Source organism: Vulpes lagopus, chromosome 3, assembly GCF_018345385.1.
Source record: "Vulpes lagopus strain Blue_001 chromosome 3, ASM1834538v1, whole genome shotgun sequence".
Lineage (NCBI taxonomy): Eukaryota > Metazoa > Chordata > Mammalia > Carnivora > Canidae > Vulpes > Vulpes lagopus.
This window is the reverse complement of record NC_054826.1, coordinates 49,607,732-49,614,559: the sequence shown is the minus strand read 5'-3', so window position 1 is coordinate 49,614,559 and position 6,828 is coordinate 49,607,732. Positions and strand designations below refer to the sequence as shown.

General features: G+C 48.3%; 1 long non-coding RNA gene across 1 annotated transcript; it reads left to right on the top strand.

The window, feature by feature from the left end:
- The first annotated feature begins 482 nt into the window (after positions 1 to 482).
- Positions 483 to 3,259, top strand: LOC121488390. The gene is made up of 3 exons (XR_005987039.1): positions 483 to 630; positions 2,412 to 2,551; positions 3,015 to 3,259. It is a non-coding gene; the product is annotated as an uncharacterized LOC121488390 (long non-coding RNA).
- The last annotated feature ends 3,569 nt before the right edge of the window (positions 3,260 to 6,828 follow it).

The window sequence follows — 6,828 nt, the reverse complement described above, 5'->3', positions numbered from 1 at the left end:
TCATGGGTTTGGACTGGGTCTTCTCCTGGGGTTGTTCTTTAAAACAGTGATGTCCCCTCATGTGGAGTAAGGTGAGTGGGGAGGGAGAGGTGCTAAAGTAGTTAAGGAGAGGCTACTGTGTGCCAGGAATTGTGCCAGGCACTTTACAAGAGTCATCTCCCTGAACATTCATAGGCCTGGGCTGCCTCCATTTCAGAGACACTAAAAGGAACATTCAGAGAGGGGAAGTGACCCACGAGACATTCACAGAAAGGCCAGGATTCAAGTCTGTTAGGCTCCAAGGGCTCCACTCTTCCCTCAGATCCCTTTTACTTTCCAGATATTTTACAGTCCTACTAAAATGCTGCTAGACACACCACTGGGATGACGAATAAATGTCATCTCAAGTGCCAATGCCAACACACTGGCTGAACTGGGGAAAATGGCCTGTTTCCTGGAAAACTGGTCTATTTCTTTGAAACACTGAAATTTAGGATACAGCATGCATCTGCTAGTGACAGGAATCAGCATGAAGACCAAAAGTCCAGAGCACGGTGGGGCAGAAAGCAAGTGACATCGGAGTCCCTGATGGGATAGCTGAGCCCTTGAAAGCAGCCGCTGACTTCTCGTCCTCAATGAGCCCTAATGTCTGTATGTATCTGGGTCACAGTCATCTGTATTTTATGGTCATCTGCTATTGAAACCTCCTAGTTGACCACAGTCCTTAGTAACTATTAGAAAGTCCTGAGTCCTGAGGCTGCCTCTTTCATACACTTCTGATGTGGGCTTTTCTGCTCCAAAGTCTTCTGCTGAAGTTCAGAACCAGACACCAAAATGTTACTTATCCACAGAATCCTGGACTTTAGACCAAACTAACCCTTTCTCCTCTCCAACCTTTTTCTCTTGGGGTTGCCATTTTTCTAGTTCAGTAAATAGCAACCATCAGAGGCCATGGGGTCATCCTAGACTCTTAGCTCTCTATGCCTCTACATCACCTAGGATACCAAGCCCGGATGGCCCTGCCCTCTGGTCTCTTGGGAGACCATCTCCATCTTCCTACTGCAGCCCTATCTTTCCATGTCCAGGTGGCTGCAACAGGCTCCCTACTAGTGCACTGAATCCAGCCTGCCCTCCACCTTAGCCCAGAGAGAACATTCTAATGTACAAAGCCACATCACTGCAAGCTTAAAAATACTCCCATGGATCTACATTTCCTAAAGATAAAATCCAAATACCTGGGCCTGACATCAAAGAACTTTTGTTATCGGATCCCTGCTTATTTCTCCTACCTTATCTGTAGCTACACCGGAGACGTAACCTGCCTTCCCTTCACAGACACACAGCAGCCACTCGGAGGCCCGCCTCCAGACTTCCCACCTTTGAGCAGGCTCTTCTCTCAAGAGAAGAGAGCTGCCCTTTCCTTGCTTATGTAACTCCACTCATGCCTCAGCTCAGCTCTGGCCTCCCAGGCCCACCCCTCCTGGATGGTCAGCTCAGATGGGGTGCTTCCTCTGGGCTTCCACTCCCTCCAATGTCCTGTATCACACTGGCTCAGGAGTCTTCTTTGGCTTTTGAGCTTCCAAGACCAGATTCTCAGAAAAATAGAAAGAACTCATGGCTTAACCAAAAACATGTGGAGGAAGGCAATCACAAGCAAAGCAAGGTGTTCCCCTCTCCCCAGCAGACGAGAGAATGTTCCCAGCAGTGATATGGAAAGAGATGGGAAAGGGGCATGAGCATGCCCACACTCCTGTGGGAGGCCCTCATGCTTGATTCTCAGGGCTAAGTGTGGGGCAGAGGCAACGTCCCAGAGTCTGTGGGGGTCTGTGGGGTCTTCAAGCAGAAGGGAAGAGGCAGTCCCAGGGAGGTAGAAAGGCCTAGAAGAGCAGAAGAGGCCACGTGGCATCTGGGAGATGGGGGCTCAGATATTTCTTAGTTTCCTACAATCCTGTGAGGCACCAAAAATAATACAATGTTCCTGTGAACCCCAGAATGTCACAGAGGTAACAGTCACCTGACCTGAGACAGGCTGCAGACAGGAAATGGAGACAGCTCCATGGAGACCTGCATTGACCAGTGACTCAGAGTGATAAATGCCACTGACAGATGACATCAAAGAGCAGGTGGCCCTCCTTCCATCACGTTTGCACACACCAAGCATAGATACGGTCTCTAGGGAAAGGAAGGGGGTGGATGGACTGCAATCGAGTTGCTACCTATCCCAACCAAATGGAGGCTCAAAATACAAATTGAATTCAGTTAGGTATAACAGAGAAATTTGTATTTGCCCCACACCTGAGTTCATGGACTCATGATCATACCTATTCCAAGTGAATAAATGAACACAGATGGTAAAAGCAACTTGACCAGAAAAACAAATGTATTCAGAGATGATATAGGGTCTACCTCTTTCTTCTGTTTTGACTGCTAAGGCAGCCCAGCATGATCCACCAAGAATCCATGAACCAGATCCAAAGTCTGTCTGTTTGAGGATTAGAGCTACCACTGGAGAGTCCCAACACAGTACGCCATACAAGAATGAGAGTTGGACAATCAGTGACCAGGCTTGAAGGTATTGGGGTTACACAATGCTGAGTCATGTTTCGAGCACCTCTCCTTCCTGTGTCTCAAGACAAGGGTGGTCAGGAAAGGCTTCTCTGCCAAAATGAGACCAGAGATGAAGATGAAATCTGAAAATAAGTAGAAGGAGGCAGCGGGGGGGGGGGGGGGGGGGGGGGGGGGGGGGGAGGGTTACCAGGCAGACAGAACTGCTTTGCCAATGTCCTGTGGTAGGAAAGTATGGACATGTTCATAGAAGAAAATAGGCCCCTATGTCTAGAACAGAGAGTGAAAGGTGGATAAAGCAGGGCATTGATTGGTGCTTCCCTCCTTTCCCTTGAGGTTGGGTTGCACCTAGTGACTTGCTTCTAGAATAGACTCAAATAGCACTAGTATGCCTCTTCTGAGAGTACGTTATAAAAGACTTCCTTCTTGCTCACACATCTCTTGCTTCTCACTTGTCTCTTCTGATGAAGTGAGCTGCCATGTTGTGAGCTACCCTACAGAGAAGCCCATGTGGCAAGAAACTGAGGGATCCTCCAGCCAACAGCCAGTGAGGAGCTGAATCCTGCCAATAACTGGATGAGTAAGCTCAGAAGCCAAGTCACCCTGAGAGGAACCTCGAGATGACTGCACCCCAGATGACTGCAGTCTCGTGAGAGACACCGGGCCAGGGGATGCAGCCACGCCACACCCAGATTCCCAACCCACAGAAACTGTGACATAATAAACTTGTGCTGTTTTCTAAGCCATTAAGTTTTGGGGCAATTTGTCACTAGCTGCACTAGTTATCTGCAGCTGATAAGGTAGGCAGGTATGAGATAATGCAGAATATTTTAGATTTTGGTGGTTATCCTTAGGGTAACCACAGGCTGCTCCCTGTAAGGGTTAACCTGGGATCTACATGTCATTCAGCTAAGTTTCTGATTCTGAACCTTTCTGACTAATACAACCTATGTACCACTTGAAGTTGGGTGTAAGAGGATGTCTGATTTATTGACATCGGCATGGTAGGTGGGCAATGGGAGGCTGAAAGGGACAGGAATTAATCTTCGCTGACAACCTGTTGAGCACCAGGCCCTTGCTGGATGCTCTGCCTCAAGTATCTCATTTGATTCTTATGGGAATCAGCGCACCTTGAGGAGTGCAGTTAAGTAACTCGCCCGAAGACAGCTGGCCAGTAAGAGGTGTGGCCAGGAATCTCTGCTTTTAAGGTCAGCTGCCTACCACAGCCCACTGACATCTCCTGCCAGTGAGTGGCCTTTCCAGAAATAGCTGGTCTGCTGGGTGAGAACCAGTAGTACAGGCAGAGAACCGAGATGCTTTCTTGTTCCCAGGGAAAATACTCCCGACGCTGGTCCAGGCAGACCCGTCCGGTGAAATCAAAGAAGCTGCGGTATTGGCTATGGATGGCAGAGACAACATTCTCCTATTTCTCCTTGCCAGTAGAACTCCTCTATTACTGGGGGTGTCTACTCGCCCAATACATTTCCCAGCCTCCCTTGCTTTAGGGGGTGACCAATAAGCTAAAAGTCACCAATTGGACCTTCTGATTGTGTTTTTAGAGTGCTGACTCATCTGAGAGGTGCATGCTCTTGCACTTCTCCTTTCCTTTTCATGTCTGGAATGGAGGCATAATGGCTGGAGCTGCAGCAGCATTCTATGGCCACGCAATGACCTCGATGATGAAAACTACATTCTAAGATAGTGGAATACAGATAGAAGGAGCCTTGGCTCCTTGGAGGCCATGACCAGGGAGCCAGCCCTTGGCTATTTGCATCAGAATTGCTTTCACACAAGAGAAAAGTAAATCCTTATCTTCTTTAAGCCAATATAATCCGGGTTTTCTGTTACAGGTAGCTGATACTCATGTGATACACTCACATTCTCAGTCAGATATTTAATAAGCAGGATCTGGGGATTTCACTTTAAAATTGCCAAGACTCCAGGCTCTCAGATTTTCCCTTACATCCTTCTTATTAAGCAGTTATTAGTATGCTCTCCAGAGGAGGAGGGGGACTAAGATTCCATGAGCACCTCCTTTCCCTCACGCATTACACTCAACCCATATTACCTGGACTCACCTGACAATGCATCTGTGCAATGGGATTTGCATCCCATTTTATAGATGCAGAAATGGAAGTCCAGACAGATTACATCACTGTCTGGGGAACACGGCTAGGCTTTGAACCTAGACCTATCTGGCCTCATAGCCCATACTTCTGTTGCTTCCCCATTGCCTCCCGGGTCTAGAACTCTGAGGAGGTGAGGCCAATTGGACCATTTGGAAGGCCCTGGATCAGGGTGCCCGGCTGTCACCAAATCTCCCAACTGCAGCCACTTCCCGAAGTCTTCTCCACTGCAAGGTGACTAAAGCAGACGGCCCAGCTGGTCATCTCCCTAACTCACTGTCATCCTGTTTACTGGCCATCTGGCCTTCATCTCTGTGATTCTCTGACTGTCTGCCTTTAAGGACTCTCTTAAAGGGACAGAGGCCCTCCTTGGTTTCAGTAAAGGACCCTCATTCCTAAACTAATATGTTCCCAACCTGTCCAGCAAGACTGACAAAGGACAGGCCAGAACAGAAGGGACTTCTGGTTGCAACACAAGTCTGTTTCTAACCTGCGATTACAGTGCCCAAAAGGATTATGGATTTTGAGCAAACACAGTCCCACAGTCCTACCCTGCTGGCACAAATGCCATCAGAGCAGCCTGACTCCTCAGCAAGCTCCAAATATTCTCCACCAAAACTTGCTTTACCCTGTTTGAAACTCCTCTGACTGTCCCAGGAGAGATTGGAAATGTACTCTTTCTAGGAGCTGGTGGAAAATTAACCCACATTAGGAGAGAGCTAGGTGATGCTGAATTGGGGACAGGAAGGTCCATTTAAAAGAAAAAAAAAATGTTCTTTGTAACCAGGACAAGGCTAAGCATGCCTTCTCTCTATTGGTCCAAATCTATGCCAGCCTCCCACTGGCATCCGTAGGTGTGCTCAGAACAAGCTATGGATTTCTATAGAGACTGTCACCATGGCACTAGGGGCCTTATTCTGCTATTTCAAGAGGGAAAATAAGCAAAAGGTCAAAGGAAGAAAATCTACCATAGGGATTTTCAAACTACAAATATTTATTCATGCTTTCGTGTGTGCCTGGAACTACATAGCAAGACGGGCTGGGAGAATGAACCTGTGTTGCAACCCGCATGGGTTGAGTGCAAGGCGAGGCAGTGACAGTCCATGATCGGATTTCTCTCTCACAACAGTATAATCCCTGTTCTGTCAATTGGGGAAAAAAGAACGTCTAAGTAATTTGCCCAAGAGCATCTAGGAGCATGGCACTGGATCAGGCCAAATCCCAGCTGGAAGCAGAGGGTAGGCGCAGGGGGGATTCTGAGTATAAAGGGCTGTAAGTTCTGTTTGCAGGGGTGTGGAGTGAGCCTGGGAGCTGACAGAGGCACTGAGTACCGGTACTGGCATGGGGTAGAGTCTCTAACCTCCTGTTGGGCCGGGGAGCAAGGAAAGGAAATAGTGTTACCAGGCCAGCAGGGACCACAAATGAGGAAGGGGGGGGCCTGGGCTTGGAGCACACAGGAGTTGGGCTGAGAGTGGATGGTGGGGGAGTTGGCAAATTCAGAGTCACCAGGTTCGCCTACTGACCGCACCTGGGTCTTGGTCTCCTCCTGGGGTGGTGCCAAGCCCCATCAAACAACTAAGAGTAGAAGGGGGATGCTTCGGTGTAGAAATTGGCAATTACTGCACTAATTCTGTGTAACAACCACCCAACCCAGTGGCTTACACTAACAAGCATTTTTTTTTTTCTTGTTCATGAATCTGTGGATAAATCGTGCTCCTGCTGGGGCTGCCTGGGCTTGGCTCCAGGCTGCAGGTCGAGTTGGGTCTCTGCCATGTGCTCCTCATCCCTTGTGGACCAGGAGATGTGCTTTCCTCATCTCAGATAACAGGAGTACACGAGGCTGAACCACACAAGCACATTTAGAGCCTCTGCTCACTTCTTGCCCACCCACATCCCACTGGTCAGTGCAAGTCTCTCTTGACCAGGTTCAACAACAGCGCCGTAGGGAGACAGTCTCCAGCCACTCTACTGAGAAGCACTGCAAACCCAAGAGGTAATGGTTATGATATATAACCCTGTTATGTGGGAATGAATAAGCAGAAGCAGTTTTCCAATCTACTATATTCCTCAAGGGAAAATAAATATACTAATATCAAAAGGGAAACAGATATAACAAGTTAAAACAACCAACGTCCACCCTAGCGATCTCAAACAATTT